We start from the raw sequence: 19,827 nt of genomic DNA on the forward strand, positions 1-19,827 counted from the left end.
GTAGACAGTATGTATGAAAATGGGACACAATGTAGAAATGTCCCTAGGTAAGGAACCTTCAAAATTTCAGACAGATATATGCAGGGGTTGGAAATTATGCTGAATGGGGGGGAAAAGGTTTGAGCTTTTGTTTTTATTTTCTACTCAGATGGAACCAAGTGATAAATTGTTCTTTCTACATCCCTCCCAAGCACTGTGATTGGAAGTAAAGTCACAAAGCAGCATCCCTCTCTTTTCCCTGCCCACTCCCTTGTGTTGTCCTTATGCAGTGAGTGTGTGTGTGGTAAAGGGAGATATATCGATGTTTGGTGATACACTATCTGTGTCTCTGTGTCCATCTGAATCTCTGAAGCAGATAAAAAGCTTCAGGAAGATCCCATTTGAGTTTGGGCTATTTCAGAGGCTATCTGTCCTGCTTTGGTTAGGATTCATCTGATGAAAAAGTGCATTCCTCAGTGTATTTATTTATTTATTTCCTATACTGCCCATAAGTTGAAGCTCTCTATGTTAAGAATGTTCCACAATTGTCATGGAGCCTATGAACCTTTACGCTGCACCTGTCAAAGTGGATTAAGTATGGATGGTGAAGTCCCCCAGCACTATCATTTGGAGATCGTTCTAGATCAAAGAACACCAAGACAGATAACTTGGTTTGTGCCCTCATCCCCACTTTTTGCCCTTGCCCCACACTGCCTCATAGCAGGTCCATGGTTCTGCCTCACCGCTCGTGATCTATGGTAGTGATAATAAAAAAAAAGATACACTGTCGAAATGTACCTTCACTCGTATGTGCTCACTTAAGCTTTTTAATCTAAAATCAATAACACTGTAGGCATAAAAATGACTGTGGTGAGGGTCAGACAAAACTGGAAAACATCCAAAGTAACCTGATGGAAAAGGGGAAAAAAGGTATTTGGATTAAGAAAAATAAAGCAAAATAAGAACAAAATAAACGATCCCAAAATGTTTGTAAGGAATGCTTTACTTTTTATCCTCTTTCTATGAAGGAGCTCGAATGAAGGGTCACAAATTCTAATGATCCAGTTATGGTATGGGATAACAGATAAAATCTTTATATTTTCATATTTTGATGACAGGAGCTGTGATGGGAGATAGCAAATGTCTCCCACTAACGTAACTTTAAAGAATATGTAAGAGATGGATAAATGCAACATTCTCAAAAGCTTTATTCATCTCTATGGAATTTGAAAGCATATTGCATCAGTACAGCTGATGCCAGCATTGTGTCTATGGGACACTATGGTGCTCTCAATTAGTAGATGAGAATAATAAGAGAATCGTCATTCACAAATGAAAATTAGTATTTATATATCTCATAGATTACCTCTAATTAGAGTACTTGTTTAATGCTTACACAATGCCTTGCAAATAGTGAATATTATAAAACATCCTAAATGCACTACTAAATATATATGATGAAATCATTTTAATTTTGTATAAGCAGACCAGAAAATTGAATATTACATTAGACTTTTAATAGAAACAGATAAATATTTACGATATTAAAGGCTCTCTTTTCTGAGCACACTCATTTAGTTGGGTTTTGTCTTCATACGCAATGAAAGCATTTCCCCCCAATTTTTAGATAATTTATAACTAATCTCATCAAGACTGCAGGCAAGTTCCCAACTAGTTTAGTAATAGGATTTAAAATATTCACATAAACACTTTGAATAAGTCAAGCTGAATCATTGAGAAACTGAAAGGTTAATATGAAAATGGAGTTGGATCCACTTATGCAATTAACTACCCTAAACATTGGAGACTAGCACTGGTCTATAATTAGGAGGGACATCCAGGCACAGAAATGTTTTTAGGAGAGTCCTGATAGCCCTCTCCTCAAGAGTGGGCAACATTCAACCCCTCCTCACACGTATCAAAACAATGAACATAAAAAGTAATGGCATCAAACAACAACAAAATATAATAATAATAATAATAGTAGTAGTAGTAGTAGTAGTAGTAGTTACCCACCTCTCCCTCCGGATCAAGGTGGGGTCCAACACAAATGCAAATACCACAAAATACATAAACTTAAAACATTCAATAAAATAATTAAAACAATATAATAAAAGTTAATTAGTAGTAAAACCACATATTACTGTATGCTACAGACCATACTGGCTGGGTCACATGTCAAAGAAAGCCTGTGGGTCATGAAAAGATGTCATGTTTAGGTAGAAAAAAGTCTTACAACTCCCAGTATGACCCAGCTTAGATGTCTTTTTCCATGCTTATACTCAGATCTTAACACTCCCCAGTAAACAAAGAGAGGATACACCAATAAAGCAGAAGCGCAGTATGACAGGGAGTTACTTAACCAGCCACCAACAACCACCCATTGTGAAGGCTTAATGGGGCATCACAGAAGCAGTCACCAAAAGTAATCCAATAGAGCATTCTGGAATCATACTGGAGCTGCCAGTTTTTGAGGCTGGATCAGTTTAACAGAACCACTACCTGAAACTTAATTAGGCAATGGTATGACTGTGGCCATTATACTGTGCTTTCCATATTCAAAAGACCTAGATCCAATCCAGGCTTGTTCAAAGTAAATCAACCTTAGGGTGACCATATGAAAAGGAGGACAGGGCTCCTGTATCTTTAACAGTTGCATAGAAAAGGGAATTTCAGCAGGTGTCATTTGTATGCATGTCACACCTGGTGAAATTTCCTCTTCATCACAAAAGTTAAAGCTGCAGGAGCTATACTGCAGCTATACTGTGACCAGATGCAAAAGAGGGCAGGGCACCTGCAGCTTTAACTGTTGTGATGAAGAGGAAATTTCACCAGGTGTGACATGCATACAAATGGCACCTGCTGAAATTCCTTTTTCAATACAACTGTTAAAGATGCAGGAGCCCTGTCCTCCTTTTCATATGGTCACCCTAATCAACATATGATATGTAATAATACATTTTAAATGTTCCATGATTGTGGTAGAGCCTATTATGCTGCACCTGTCAAAGTGGATTAAGTATGGATGGTGAAGTCCCCCAGCACTATCATTTGGAGGTCTTACTAGATCCATGAACTCCAAGACAGATAACTTAGTTTGTGCCCTCATCCCCACTTCTTGCCCTTGCCCCACACTGCCTCATAGCAGGTACATGGCTTCTGCCTCACCGCCCCTGATCCATGGTAGTGATAATAATAAAGCAAGGATACACTGTCAGTAATGTACTTTAGCCTGAAGTGAAAGAACCTCAGCTGTTAAAAACGGAATAAAATCAAAACACAGTATCATCCAACTTCCGTGAGGCTTGCAGTTGAAATGCTCGAGGGCATCTGGAAATCAGATTCATCAGGAAAGCAAAGCCACAATATGTCCTAGTAACATTTACATGCTATTTATAACTCAGTCATACATAAAACATATACACTCTCCAACACTGGAATTAATGGAATATAGAGAGAGATGGCGAAGCAACTCTCTAATGTAACATCTGAAGCTTTTTGTCTTTACCTTTGTAAGAATGCTTAAATCAGTTCTTCAAATTATAGGACATCTGCTTTTTAAATGCATAAACAGTGCTTGCCTTATTGCTCTGTTAAAAGAAAGCTCAGAGAAGTGGTGAGAATTAAGACAGATGTGTCGTTTTAGGACAAATGCTATTTTTTTTTACTCACCAACCAAAATGCTCCACTGGCTTTTTCTTTGCATGCAAATATGCTGCCTTGAATGCAATTATTTGGTGGAAAGGCAGGACACTAAATAAATAAATAAATAAATGTCTCAGAACTGGTTTTGTTATTTACTTAAGTTCACAATGCCAAACTTTGTATTTGATTGATTTGATTTGTACCCTGTCTTTCAAAAAAAAAAAAAAAACTCAAGGTGTCTATAATCAAATTGGCTGAATTTTATTATAATGATTATTTGTTGAACAATAAGTGAAGGTAATTATGTGTACACTGAAGACTATAAACTTTAATGAAGTTCATCTATTTCAGTTCAATCTCTTCCTCTTTTCCATCCTAATGAACAAGCATAGAAAGAAATATAGTAACAGATCTGGTTTACATTTCTGAATGAAATATATTTGCTGAAGCATTGTATTTCAATTGCACTTGAATATACATAAATATGTTTCCAACCTTATCAAATTTCCTCATTTGAAAAATAATCTGACATCAATTTAATGTCATGGCACATTTGGTCATGTTTATATCTGAACACATATGAGAACTGGGGTACTTACAAAACCCTTTTAACATCTCTTTCAATATCAAAAACTGGAGAAATGAGCCAGAGAGGATAAGCGCCTCAGTTCCCATTAGAAGTGCAAAAGCAGGATTCTGTCGGTCCTATGCATGTTTAGATAGGGTGACCATATGAAAAGGAGGACAGTGCTCCTGTATATTTAACAGTTGTATTGAAAAAGGAATTTCAGCAGGTGTCATTTGTATATATGTAGAACCTGGTGAAATTTCCTCTTCATCACAACAGTTAAAGCTGCAGGTGCCCTGCCCTCTTTTAAATCTGGTCACTCTAGTATAGCTCCTGCAGCTTTAACTATTGTGATGAAAAGGGAATTTCACCAGGTTCTCCATAAATACAAAGGACAGCTGCTGAAATTCCGTTGTCTATACAACTGTTAAAGATACAGGAGCCCTGTCCTCCTTTTCATATGGTTACCCTAGTTTAGAGAGGAAAGGGTCCTACATGGCTAGCTGAGGCATGTTGCGAGTTGTAAGCCTTTTTTCGGTCTAAACATGTATAGGATTTGGCCCTAAGAATTCCTATATACAATCAGGGTAGTGTGAGTGGTTCCTAGCTTGAAGCATGCATAGCCCTGTCATAAGAAAAGCCCTGCTATATCAGACCAAAGGCCTTATCTAATTGAGCCCAAAATCGGGGACAGAAGGTGTCGCCACATACTGACTGGATCTCTCCTCACTTGTCTTGCTGCTACAGCTGCACCAAGGGAAGGGAAGGTGCAGGAAGCTCAACTTTGCTGAAGAAAAGGAGATAGAGGAGAGGAGAAAGAGCCAGAGAAAGCAGCTGGAGAAAAACTATCATCAAGCTTTCTAACCAACCATGAGATGGCTGCCAAGCTCTTTCTCTTCCTCCTGATGGAAGAGAGACACCCACAGAAGCAGCGGTTCAAGGCAGCAGTCCACACGGAGCAGGAAAAGCTTCTATCCCTTGCCTCCTCCTCCTTGTCATGCTATCTACTGCTGGAGAAATTGTTGGTGGTATTTGCACGGGAGAACAAAACATTACCAGCCTGTTTCAGGGCCTTACTGTTAGGCAGAGTGAGCTAGCCACCTTAGGCAATGGATTTGGGGTGTCATGAAAGAACAAATTGGTGGTTATTTGATTTTACATTCTTGTAGATGGGGTATTCTTGAATTTTTACTGCCAGGGAAAAGAAGAGGCACTCCAAGCCATATTAAACTAGGCTTATATATTCCTGTGCTGCCATTTTATGAGTGGCTCCAGCATTTTCTGTCTGGTTCTGGACCCACTCACTGCCATTTTGTGACTGATGGAGCTCAGTCACTCTCAAGTAAGCCCTGTGGGTAGAAAGTTTAAGAACCTCTGTTCTATCATGTTTACTCACAAGCATTTTTACCATTTAGCAAAGGTCCTTTGCAGTCTAAATTATTAGCATCTGTCTTGCAGATTTTGCCCCTTTTATTGCTTCTTTTACAGTGTGGTTGGGGATTGTCCTTAAATTCTTCCTAAATCAGCCAGCTTCTGCTCCCTGCAAAGGAAGCTGTTGGTCTATTATTTAAATTAATGGTTCCCTTTTATTTTCCCTCTATTTTTTCTTTCATACTTGAACAATTTTGGTTCTTTTTTTGGTCACTATTTATTTTATATTTTAACTGGGTATATATATACCCAGTTAAAATATTTATTTGAATGCAATGAACTATATATAAAATCCAATCAAAGTGAACAATTCAACAACTTAAGCTCTAACCTAAAAACAATAATGGGGAAAGGTATATATTTTTATTTTTAGAAGAGTAGTTGTAGCTGTATGAACAACAGTGATACATCAAAGCCAATAAAACTGCTGATTAAGAGATTATTTCCATATCTACTTTGTTTTCCCTACAATATGAGCTCTTGAAATATTGGATTTTGACTCTCTGTCTGTACAATATGTGGACTCCAATGAAAGCAGAGAGCAAATTCAATTCGGGCAATTTATGCCTATCTGGAAATTAATCTTCCCAAAGCAATTCCATTCTTTTTTCATTTAAATACACCTAGACAATTCTGTATTTCATTTGGGGCAGGGGAAGGTTTGCTTTGCAGTCTACTGTGGAGTTAAAGCTTATGACGTTTCCAATTACTGTCAGAAACTCACTATGGGTAAAGATGTGCATTTGGCTCACAGAGTTTATTCCAATTCTCTTTCTCTGGAAGAGAGCAGTTGCCCAGAGGCCAATTTCAGCTCAAAGGATAGTAGCAGTATTGTGGTCCAAAATATATCCAACAGAAATAAAGTCTGAAGCCAAATCAAAGTTGTAGAACCAAGGCATGGAGCCAAAGGTCAAGCTGTGTCAAGAATTACAGTCAAATCAAATTGTTTAGGGAAGGAATGGCTGGAATGACTGAAGGCAGTAAAAGGCAAGAAGGGCATAGCGATAAGCTACTCAAGGACATCACCAGGCAGATTCAAGGCAAATGCTGGAGCTTGGTTGAGAAAGATGATTCCTGCTTTTCTAAACCAGATACCTCAGATAGTAAAAGCTGAGTACCCATTGTTGGTAATGCCTGGTAGATAAGAGATCAAGCCAGGTAATATTCCATGCATCCATCTCACCAGGGAAAGAGTCCTGTGCACTCACTAACATTGGTAGTGAGTGCACAGTCCTACCAATTTCACCATGGTAGCTCTTAAGTAGGGATTTAGCCATCCCAAGTTTTAATCAGATTCGTTCATGGCCTTGATTTCAGGAATTTTTTAAAGTTCAAAGGATGAACGGATCTGATGGCTACAATGGGCTGTTTATTCCAACTTTAAAAGTCCCATTGGGCCTTACTCCCAAGTAAGTGTGCTGAGGGTCTTATGTTTACTCAGAAGTAAGTCCCATTGTCTTCAATGGGGCTCACTCCCAAGTAAGGTGCTGAGCTTATGTCTACTCAGAAGTAAGTCCAATTGTCTTTAATGCAGCTTACTCCCAAGTAAGTGTACTGAGTGTCTTATGTGTACCCAGAGTAAGTCCTGGCTTTCCTGGGGGCTGCAAAGAAACAGTACAGCAGACGTCCCCTCCCATCCTTTGCACACATGCCAGGGAAGGAAGGAGGCACTTAAGAGACACTCTATGTCTTTTGAAATGGGTAGGACTTACTTCTGAGGAAGCATTGCATTATTAACCCAACACTAAAACCTTAGAATTGCATTCTCGACCAACTGAAGTGTCCCATTCTTAATGAGGAGGATCCTGCATCCAAGCATTGGATTACAGTAGGGTGACCATATGAAAAGGAGGTCAGGGCTCCTGTATCTTTAACAGTTGTATTGAAAAGGGAATTTCAGCAGGTGTCATTTGTATATATGTAGAACCTGGTGAAATTTCCTCTTCATCACAACAGTTAAAGCTGCAGGTGCCCTGCCCTCTTTTAAATCTGGTCACTCTAGTTAAGCTCCTGCACCTTTAATTGTTCTGATGAAGAGGGAATTTCACCAGGTTCTCCCTACCTATATACAAATGACACCTGCTGAAATTCCCCTTTCTATGCAACTGTTAAAGATACAGGAGCCCTGTCCTCCTTTTCATATGGTCACCCTACCTATATCTTGACAAAACTACATGTGATAGCTATGGAAAAATAGAAGAGCACTATTTGGGGCTCAAGTGTTTTCCCAATTTTTTTAAAAAAACATTAATTGGTAATGCTTTTCTTTCAAGGTAAGACTCCCCTGCTTCCAACCTACATCTTCCTCCCCCGGTATCAACATTAAAACCCATCATTGCTAATAAGAGCCTGAGCAGTATATACCCATATTGTGATTCCCAGTCAGACTGAAGTGCCAGAGTGGGGTGGGCAAAAGAGGGGAAAACTTTCCTCAAAATATTCCTCCTCCCCACCTGCTTTCCCAGTGCAATGGGGCTCTTCTCCTGCGCCCCTCCTCCTCCCTTCTGATCAGCTCTAAGGCTCTATAAGAGGCTCCTTCACACTACAAAGTCAGATCAGGACTCAAGGAATAAACATTCTTTAAAAAGCAAATACATGGGATTTTTTTTAAAAAAGAAAAAAATGTGAGGGGGGGAGCTTAAACCCTTCATTCACAAAAAGTCATGGTCCCTAAATACACAACAGGTCCAGAGGCAACTCCAACAAAATCCACACACCCCTTCAAATTAGTGCATTGAAATGAGACTCATTGCATGCAACAGAATTTATTTCTGAGTAGGATTATTGTGCTGGAAAGGAGAGAACATTCTCAGTAACATCTCTCACCAGGGGCTTCATTATATGGCCAGTCCAAAATCTCATCAGCTGGCCTGGACTCAAAATCCTTGGCCCATATCAGTTAAATAGTTTTGACCTATTAGCCTTCTTTCAGTTATTGGAAAATTATATCCCAGGTTTCTAAAGCTGAAGCTTCTGACTTGAATCAAGGACAACAATAGCACTGGGAAGGAATAGATTAGCTTCATAGCATGTTTCTCTGTTCTTGACCATTGATATTAGCTTCCCTGGCAGAGAAATATACCTCAATTCATGGTGGTTAGCTCTTCTCTGCCTGTATTAATCGAAAGTCAGCTTCTGACTTAGAATCATAGAATAGTAGAGTTGGAAGGGGCCTATAAGGCCATTGAGTCCAACCCCCTGCCGAATGCAGTAATCCACTTAATTCCAAAGGAATCGCTATGGCCCAAATTAAATAAAACCTCAATAAATAAACATTGATTATTTCTCACGAGATGCTTGAATAACCAGACACGTAGCCATTGGTGCAGCAGGAAATGATGTCAAACTGAAATTTTGCCACCAGAGGTGTCAGACAGGGCTGTATTTTAGCCCCCATTGAATTTATTTCTTACTATCCTGGCTGCTATGTCACTGAGTTGTCACTCCCCTAAATTATCCTCTACAAGAATTCCCCTGTCGGTGCATGCCAACACTAGCCTGCTCTTGTTGTCCAGAATAAGCCTAAACTTCTTACTTATCTTCTTTGGGGACTATTGTACTAACAATAGCTAGATTGTAAATTATAATGGATTGGCTCCAGATTTATGCTTGATCAACTGTGGACATTCCATGGCAGCTCCTCCAGCCCCCTGAAAATGCTACACAGAAAATCAAGAGTCTCTACTGAATAAGGTGAGGAGAATGAAGCAAGGGACCATCCATGAGCAGAGCCCTTCCTCTTATGGAGGATCTAACCCCAAAAGTCCAAGGTCCTAGAAAAACAACAACAACAAAAGCCTCGTGGCACCTTAAAGACGAACACATTGATTGTACCATATGCTTTCATGGACTGCAGCACACTTCATCATATGCATGAAGTGTTATCCAGAATTCCAGGTATATATGTACAAACAGAATTGGAAGAGGGGAATTGTAAAGCCAGAGGGATTGAAATGCAGGAAGTGCAGATAATAATGATTACTTTATTTGCAGTGGCCATTCACAAAACAGTTGCTGGGAGATAACACAGACATCCTTGCACTGGTGAGCTGATTAACACAGGTAATACCATTTATTTATCTATTTATTTATTTAAAAAAACACCTCTGTCCCTATACAAGCCACAGGAGACAGAGCTGTCTCTTTTGATGAATTGTAGCTCGGCTCTTCCAAACTGAAAGCTGCCTTTGAAGTTCCTTTGTTCAAGAATGGCCACCTTAAGACCAGTGTCCATGAGGCTGAAGTTTTCGCCCACTGATTTTAAAAAAAATAATACTGTCATTTATTTATTTATTTATTCATTTAATTTATTTATTAAATTTATACCACCCCATAGCCAAAGCTCTCTGGACGGTTTACAAAATGTTAAATTTTCTAATGTGAAATTTGTGACCATTTATTCTTTTTCATAAAAACTAGGCATGTGCTCCGCTCCGATTAGGAGCGGAGAAGCAGTAGCAAATTGGCCTGCTCCGCCTTACCCAGAGGCGGAGTAGAAGCGGACCGCGGACCCCTAGAAGGAAGGCGAAGAGAAGCGGCCATTTTTCGGAGCTCCTATTTCAGGCGGAGCGCTCCGATCACCATCTTGAAAACATTTCGCCCATAGGATTGCATTGCGGGAAATAATCGCGAATAACTGGGTTGTTTTTGAAGCTATCGTTCCGAAGATTCTTGTGCTCAGAGAGTCTTGGATGGGGGTCATTTTGAGACTACTCTCAGCTCTCTGCGTCATGCGGGTCGCGTGCTAGAATTTTTTAAAAATCGGGTAAACAAACAGACAGCGCGGGTCAAACGGCGGTTTTCGCCCATAGGATTGCATTGAGGAAAAGAATTGGGGATAACTGGGTTGTTTTTTAAGCTATCATTCTGAAAATTCTTGTGCACAGAGAGTCGTGGATGGGGGTCATTTTGAGACCACTCTCACCTCTCTGCGTGGTGCGGGTCGTGCGCTAGAATTTTTTTAAAAATCGGCGGGAAAAATACCTTTTTCAAAGGGCTGAGGGGCAGAGTCAGCTCCCGGTCATGATGATCCCAAAGTTGGAGGAGGGGATAGGCAAAATGGGTAACTTGGGATTCTGGGAAACTTCTCTTTCTTAATCTGAACGGACTTTTCCCAGTGTTTTTTAACACAGTAGCCCCACCAAATGCACAAACACAACCTGAAATCATATACTAAGCCAATAATAAGAGATAGAAACACAGCACTGCTACCCACCCTAACTTTGGGGAACAACTGAAAAGATGTGGTGCAAGGGGATGAGCTCCCCTAGGGCATCTCATTGTGGACGTGCCCCCACTCTCTCCTTTACTTGGAAGGCCATCAGAGCCTTCCAAAGAGAGTAACCCGGTGGAGCAATGCCTATCATGAGTCGAAGTGAGCGGTCTACTTCTCTTAGTGGTGGAGCAATGCCTATTATGAGTTGAAGTGAGCGTTTACTTCTCAGAGCTGTTGGTGAAGCAATGGCTTTCATGAGCTGAACTGGCAGCTGCTTCCCTCTCCCCCGGGCACGTCCCCCTATTACTGGTAAAAGACAGATATAGCCTTTTTTTAAAAGTTCTTCTTGTTGTTTATTCAGCAACACTGCTGCTTTTAATTCCACCCCTCCTTTGTTTATTTATTTATTTATTTATTTATTCCATTTTATATGCATTACTGGCTTATCCTTGGCTCACTTCCTTATGCCCCCAGAAATGCCAGCTGCATGCCTGCCTGCCTTCCCTCCCTCCTCCCCTGCCCACCTCGCAGGGATGTTGTGTGTGTGTGGCTTTGACTCAGGGGAGAAGTCCTTCCTGCGCTCACTTGGAGTTTTGGAAGTTCCAAATTTTGCAGGTTTAAGCCCCGTCAAAAAACAGGGGATGATGGGACTGCCTTGAGTCTCGGCGTGCGGCGTATATATCCCTGGATAAGCTGTCATGGTGGTGAGTTTGAGGGGGGGGGTTTAATGTGCAAAATTGACGGAGCTATGGAAAGGGGTGTTGGATTTTCATAAATTCCCCAAAAATCAGGGGATGAGGGGACTGCTTTGAGTGTGGGCATCCATGTGGACACATGGATAAGCTGTCATGGTGGCGAGTTTGCGGTTTCTAACATGCAAATTGACGGAGCTATCCCAAGGGGTGTGAATGGGGTGCCCGCTTTTCAAAAATTCCCCCAAAATCAGGGGATGATGGGATTGCCTTGAAACTTGGCGTGCGTGTGGACACGTGGATAAGCTTTCATGGTGCCGAGTTTGAGGTTTTTAACGTGCAAATTGATGGAGCTATCCCAAGGGGTGTGAATGGGGTGCCCGATTTTCAAAAATTCCCCAAAAATCAGGGGATGATGGGATTGCCTTGAAACTTGGCGTCCATGTGGACACATGGATAAGCTATCATGGTGCTGATTTTGAGGTTTCTAACTTGCAAATTGACAGAGCTATCGAAAGGGGGGTTATGGGTGGTGCATTAGAGGTTAGAGCCACGCCAAAAATCAGGGGATGATGGGATTGCCTTGAGTCTGGGCGTCCATGTGGACACATGGATAAGCTTTCATGGTGCCGAGTTTGAGGTTTCTAACATGCAAATTGACGGAGCTATCCCAAGGGGTCTGAATGGGGTGCCCGATTTTCAAAAATTCCCCAAAAATCAGGGGATGATGGGATTGCCTTGAAACTTGGCATGCGTGTTTATACGTCCATGAGGTGTCATGGTGCCAAATGTGAGGTTTCTAACTTGAACAGAAAAAAGTTGTATAATTTTTTAGCTTCCAATGCAACCCTATGGGGGGGGGGGGGAAACGGAGCTCCGATCCAGATCCGGAGCTCCGAGCGGAGCGGAGTGGAAGTGGGCAGAGCGGGGGCGGGGTGAAGCGGCCCACTCCAAAAATCACGGATCTGCAAGTGAAGCGGAGCGGGGGGTCTGTGCACACCCCTAATAAAAACTGCCCTGCTTGTCCCATGTAGAATACAGTAGGGCATTGCTGGGGAATGATGGCATATATTATATTGGAAGATGAACAGGTATATGAACCTCTGATGTTGTGGATAACTTTATTAGGTCCTGTAACAAGTCAGAAATTTTAACTATTTATAAATGCCCTGAAACAGTTATATTTGCATTTTTCTACTGCACCCTCTCGTTATATTCACTTATTGCTCTCTGACTCCTAAACCGATATCCTCCCAACCGAACCCAAAAAAAGAACAATGAAGACTGATCATGCACAGTCACTACAGAACAATGAGTGGTTATTGGAAAAGAGAAGTGGAAAACAGGGGGAGGAATAAAATAGAGGAGGCCATAGCCGGATTTATGACACCCTAAAAAGATGCATGCCACCCTGCAACATTTTGTTATGGGTCGCACATGTTATAATGTGTTATGCCACTCATTATTATTTATTAGCATCAGGGTACCATACAGAACATAAGAGTTATGCTACCCATTTTCACAATCTAAGATCTGCATTAGATGGGCAAGGCAGTAATGAAGAAGAAATTCAAAGGGAAGTGGGATGGGAGAATCAAGTGGCAGTGGCTATGCAGGTACAGTAAAGTCTGGGTGATTCTGAAAGCAATGGAGTGGCATTAACATGGGAATTGGGAGGAAAGTGAGGTTTTCTGGATGAACATAAACCAGCCAGAGGGAACAACATAGCAGATGGAACAGATACAGAAATGGAAGGAGGAGGTGGGAATGAAGTCAGTGAGCTTGTGCCAAGCAAAAAGATCAGGAATAAGAAGAGGTGTCAGTGAAGATGAAAGCAGAGATGTGAAGGGTTTTAGAAGTAAGATTTGGAGTCTGAAGTTGATCCAGAGGGCAACAGAGCTAGCATGATCATGTCATGAAAGTGCATATTACTTAGCAGAGATACACTTTGACATGACTGATATGGCAAAAAAAAAAAAAAACACAATAACCCACGCAGAACCCATTGGCGATTAGCAGGAGAGACAGAGACAAAAGAATGGATCTTCAAGATGTTAAAGAGGAGGATATGACAGCATTTAGCAACTGTTTGGCTGAATATCCTTCATAGCCAGTAAGAGGAATGGTTAGAAGCTGGCAGCTGGAGGTGGAGGGGTGGAGAGCTAGATCACCCCTACAAAGAAGGAGAGAAGTTTTAAAGCAGGGATGGAGTTCAGTTCAAAGGAACAAAATAACAGGTACAGGAGGGACAAGTCGCTGAAAGCAAGACATTGCAAACAGGAGGGAACTCAGAACATCATCACTGTCATCTGGGGTAGACAATGCTGAAGAATCAATGATGATCATATGAAAAGGTGGCCACTGCAAAAATAATGAGACAAATTTCAGTTAGTGCTAAAGTGAATGAGAGACCATGGCTGCAATACTATATGTAGTTAAGCAAGAGCAAGACCCTTTGAATAAATTATTACGATTGCAATGTAAGATCATTATTCAGTCTACACAGGGCAAGAAGGGCATGGGAACAGAGAGGAGGATTCTAGAACTTGCCAAGAAGTTTGCAAGAAGGCATAATAAGGAAGTGGTAGGAGTGGGGGTTGGGTGGGACTGCTTCATAAGGGCAGGGGACCCAGAATAAGAAAGAAAAAGGAGACTGAGCAAAGAAATACAAATTTAAGAAGTGATACAAAGGTATGATGATGATCAGGGGAAGGCAAGTGTCTAGTCTATGAAATGAGAAAAGAGGAATGGCAAAGAGATGGAAATAATTGGCAAAAGGGGAAAGCACCATTAGACAAGAAGAAGAACAATGGTGATAGGAAAAATTGGGAGAATGATTGCATGGCAGTTACTGACTTATTACTAATAATTCAATAATGGGAATCATGAGGTTTCCTGTCTGAAGAACAGTTACTTTTTACCTCTTCAAGAAAAAGGAGAAATAGTCCTATCTTTGAATAGCAGTTGAAGATCTTAGATTTCCATGTTAACATTTTAGTAGAAGTATTCTGGGTCTATCAGAAAACTGGATGGTAGTGATACTGAATTCTGCCTACTGGACCTAAACTGCACAAAATTGCAATTATCCAAGTTGCAGTTACTGTGGCATGCAGACATACAACTATGGGCATGTCTACACCTAAGGGTGTAGAGGGAGGGAGGGAGGGGGAGGATCTTGGACTTACCTGCTTCCGCGATCCTCCCCCAGCATTTTGACAGCCGCGCAACATCCTGGAAGGGAAAAGAGATGTCGCGGCCACCATTTTTTTCCCTGTAACAGAGACAGAGTGCAATTTTACTCCAGCCATGTAAGTTTTTTTTAAAAAAAAACCTTTGAAATGTCCCACCCACCCATCCCTGATAGGCATGGACTGCCCCCACACAGCTCTGGGCCCATTTTAAGAACCCTGTTACTTGCAGGGATGAAGGGAGAAGCCAGGAGCAGGTGCCACACCTCCCACGATCCTCAAGATAGTCCCGGAACTGCGGGGGAAGCGGGAAAACAGGGAAAACAGTTATCCCGCGAAAATGGAGGGGTCATCCCTGGTTACCCCTGGGATCCTCTTTGCTTCATTTGGACACACAGGGATGATCTAGGGAGAACCCCAGGAAAAAAGTCTGGTGTAGACATGCCCTTTGTGAAAGTATGCCTCATCCATGTCAGTAAAGTCAGCCACAAACATGATCAAAGAATCATCAGGTAGATTATGGATGCCATGGGCAGATATATCTCAACAGGTTTCTATTTTATAACGAGTAGAAATATGAGGCATAAAATAGCAGAACTTTTGAGGGGGGGGCAATTCATCTTATCTAAGGGAACACTCATGTGCCGCTTTAATATGATGAATCTATTTAATATTTGACAGTCATTAAAATAGGGAGGAGTCTCATATCTCCTTTTAATATTTTCTTGTGAATTGTTGCTTTAGAACTAGAGATGAGTCTCTTTGCAGGTGAAATAATGTTGGGTATTATATCATGCACTTGTACCACAACCTCATGCCACTCTACTGCAAACTTTGACAGTGGTTCTTCATTCAGAAGTGTGATATTTACCACTAATCTTCTGCTATAAAAGCATCTGTACTGAAGGATCTCCATCGGTAGTGCTCTCCCATGATCAAATACTGTTTATGGGGGTGGGGACGAGAGAGAGAGAGAGAGAGAGAGAGAGAGAGAGAGAGAGAGAGAGAGAGAGAGAGAGAGAGAGAGAGAGAGAGAGAGAGCACTCAATTAGTTAAAGAGGATTTGCCTTTCTGTATGCAAGACTTTCACAGCTGAATGTCAGAAAAGATTTTCCTTGCCACAGAGTACATCTCCAGATCTGACGCCTGTCTAAACAGTGTTGTTGTTGTTTTGTGGGTTTTGGGGTGGGTTTGGGTTTTTTTAAAGAGCTTTTCATATTTGCAATTGAATGCTTGCACTTCCAGTATCTTTCACAGAGACTTTATCTTTGTCTTGCAATCTGATTCACAGGCCAGTTTGTTGCAGAATGCACAAAGCCTCAATTTATCAAGACTTCTTAGCTCCTGTCACCAAGTGCACGAATTTGCATCCAGTTTACAACCTCATTGCTAATTGTTATTTGCCAAAGGGGGTACTGCTCTATGCCAGAAATCGCTTTCTGCTATTTTATGAATATTCATGAACCCTTCTTAGACAACACTGCCATCAGTATTTACTGCTTAATTTCTTTATTGTATAGTTCTATTTTTTCTTTCTTTATTAGGGGTTTTGCCACTGCTGAGGAAGCCATCATCTCAGTAATAAAGCCTTCTGTATTTCATTGGATGTATGTTTTATGTACAAGTATTGCTTGTCTAACCTGCTAGAATTATGTCAATGGTCTATTAACCTTAACAGTCAATATTACCATCCCAAAGTCTAAGCAATGATCCATACAAATTCTGGAGCTGGTTACCATAATCCTTCTTGCAATCCCATTGTGAAATCCCTAACAAAGGGATTGGTAGGCCTGGACATTTTATGCATATGGGTGGTCAAGCTACCAGCAGAATGTGATGGGAAGTATGCAGTGAAATAGATTAAGCTATTTTTTGCTCAGTTTTGAAGTTCTGAGATTTAATTCAGCTAATTAAAATTTATATAACAGGATTTTTTCTTTCGAGCCATCTTCATGGGTTTCATATAACATTGACCCAATCCTACAGAACCAGGGATATAAAGGACAATGAAGTTCAAAAAACCCTGAACTAGTACATTTTGAGTGTCTCTACATTTAAAAATAATACTAAATTCGCTGTCTTACCAGGGCTTTCTGTATCTACTTTCTTTCTGGAGTCTGGTGCTATTTCATAGACATCCACAGGTGCAACATGGTTTGAAATTGAATTCTTGCTCTCTCTACATGGTCCTTTCACTTCCATTCACTTTAATGAGATAGCACCCTCTAGTGGCATAATTATAGCACAACTGAGTTTACACACTGTGAGATCATGCAGTTTCCAAGATATTGCCATTTATCTCTTTGTTTTTTAAACCCATGATTTACAGGGGATAGAGTTGGAGATGTCCTGAACATTGACAACATCATGTAATGGTCCCACAAACTTCAGTGAGTGGCCATTAATTGCTTATTTAGAGAAGCTCTTTGATGGGTCCTCTTGGCCTTCTTGGGCAGAATCCTGGGTCCAAATTTGTCATAATCAACAATATCAAAGACTATCCTTGCTTCCACCTTATATACACTCAGTGTCAGGCCATACAATCTAGAGGTTCGATATCAACATTTGATTGGGTTTTTTTTTGTTTTGTTTTGTTTTGTCACAAGTGAACAATTCAAATTTCATATGGAAGAATAGATAATCAAAGTGCCATGAAGATTTATTCTGCATGACATTTGGGGGTTGGTATGGGTCTGCAAGGAGGGTGTTCCAATTGTTTGTCCCAAAATATAAGAAAGTGTTTACACTAATTTCCTTACATGTTCTCTCCTTAACTATTTTGGAAGGAAAATTTAATGGCATTCCAGGTGCGAATTGCATATGCCTGTGTAGGTTGTGAAATATTAGAAACTTTTCTACATACATTACTACTGTTCAACAGAGATGAAAGAACCAGATTTATTTGTCCTTTGATGGCTCAATTCCAAGGAAGGCCTTTAGATTGGTATAAGGATTTTAGATTCCTGCTGAAAAGATTGAAATACCCATGCCGGCTGGGGAATGCTGAGAGTTGCAGAGCTTTTTCCTGTCTAAACAAGCATAGAATTGCACCCTGAATTACTTGTATCAAACTATAAAGATTCATAAGTAATTTCTGCTGAATTGTCAAGGGGTACTGCTTGTTTTAATTATCTTACTCTTATTTAATATTTGCAAAAATGAACATGTATTCTGAGCTCTCTTTTACTTGTGATTCTGTTTTCCCCTTGTTGTATGGAATGGAATCAAATTTTTGGGTTTTGGAATGTTGAGGTCCATTGACTCTTAGTAAACTTGATACTGATACAACTCAAACTAAAGATCGTCAGGTCATGCTTCATAACCTCTTTTGTCTACAACATAGGTGATAAATCACCACACAAGTTATGATTTGCATTAATTCTGCTCTGTTTCCGTTTACAGTCACTATGACTGGCTGGTAGTTGTAGGCCTTTTTCTTATCTAAACATCATAGGATTGCACCTTATAACAGTGAAAACTAGAGGGGGTTTTTAAGTATCACCACTGGCACAGCTCAGTTTTGTTTGTTTTTAAAAGTTCTGCAATTAATTTCTATATCTGTGTTTAACTTTGTTTTAGTTTGGTTTCGGCTTATTTGTTTGTTTTTTGTGTTCACGGCAGTCTCCGGGCAATTTTTATATATGGAAATCTACTGCAATGTCCTCATGGGGCCTTCTGGAATTCTACTGCTACATTTTTATAACACCAGGAATATACATTCTAGAGCAAAATGAGCCCAATTAGCACTGGCCTTTGCCTTTAATTGGGAAAGTTTTCTGATGGAGTTCTGGAATGTCCTGCAAGTTATGCTAACTTTGCCATGAAGAATCGTGCTTAAAATTTCTAAGTGAAAAATTCGTTTCAGTTCACCTTCAATAAGAATTCAAATGTGTGAAGTTCTTCTATTTGGGGCAAAAAGAACTTGATTTTATTTATTTATTTATTTATTTATTTAATGACTGCAAGTGAAACAAAAACAGATTCATCCATCGAGGCCCATGGCTTTGAGTATGTAGATCTTCAAAGTCTGAGTTTGAATCAATGTGTATTCAAGCATGTTAGTGTTTAATTAGGATCGCCATCTCTTTTTCTCAGCAGGCTCTCATCTCCAGAGCTATATGGCAGGTAGATATGCCGTGGTGCTTTGAAAGCTGGGAACGTTGTTCCTCTTGAATTTGGTTGGTGCAGACTGGTGAGATTATTATTTTTTAAAAATTCATTTTTTTTATCAGAAATCACAACATTCTTCCTATTCAGGACAGAAGGAACTTGAGAATTTTTAAAAAAATGCAGGAGAAAGTAAAATTATCAGATTCCCCCATTCCTACCTACCTAAAGCAACCTTCCCCAGCCTGGTGCCCACCAGATATGTTGGATTACAATTCCCATCACCCCCAGCCAAACTCTCCTAAAGGTTTTGTTATCTCTTCCAAAGGGAAGGAAAATCACCGTTTTCATGGAAAATAGATCACTGCCCCTCAGTGTTCACACAGTTACCTCCCTTCCACATGAACAATTCCAACCAGTTAATAATTATACACTGATGGAGAAGCATGAAATACCCAGATAAATGTGTAACAATTTCTATGATTTTGTTGGCTGGAATTTGCCACAATTGCTTGTGGCTCCACCCTTGTACAGTAGGAGTCACATGATCGTATATGTTCCCGTGTGGTTGTCAACATGTTTATTGGTTTATTTGCTTCTATGAGCATTTATATTCTACCATTATAAATGCCAGAAGAATGACTAACACCAATTAAAACTAATAATAAAATCCAATAATGTGTTTATTTATGTATTTATTTTAGAGTCAAAGCTCTCTGGGTGGTTCACAACAATTAAAACCATAAAATTCAACTTAAGATGCCTTATAAAAGTTTAAAAGTTGGAAACCAGAGTACAAAATAAAAGTAAAAGCTAAAATTAAAACTAGCCGCAATACAACGATTTAAAATACAGTAACAGATTTAAAACAGAAACTGAAAGACTAAAAAGTCTGGGAAAATAAGAAGGTCTTCATTAAATAAAAAATATTAAATGAAAACACAATATAATAAAAACAGAGACAAATGTAGGGGATAAAACAGGCCTCAGATAAAAACTTAT

The sequence above is a fragment of the Elgaria multicarinata genome, chromosome 2 (genome assembly GCF_023053635.1).
Source record: "Elgaria multicarinata webbii isolate HBS135686 ecotype San Diego chromosome 2, rElgMul1.1.pri, whole genome shotgun sequence".
Classification (NCBI taxonomy): Eukaryota; Metazoa; Chordata; class Lepidosauria; order Squamata; family Anguidae; genus Elgaria; species Elgaria multicarinata.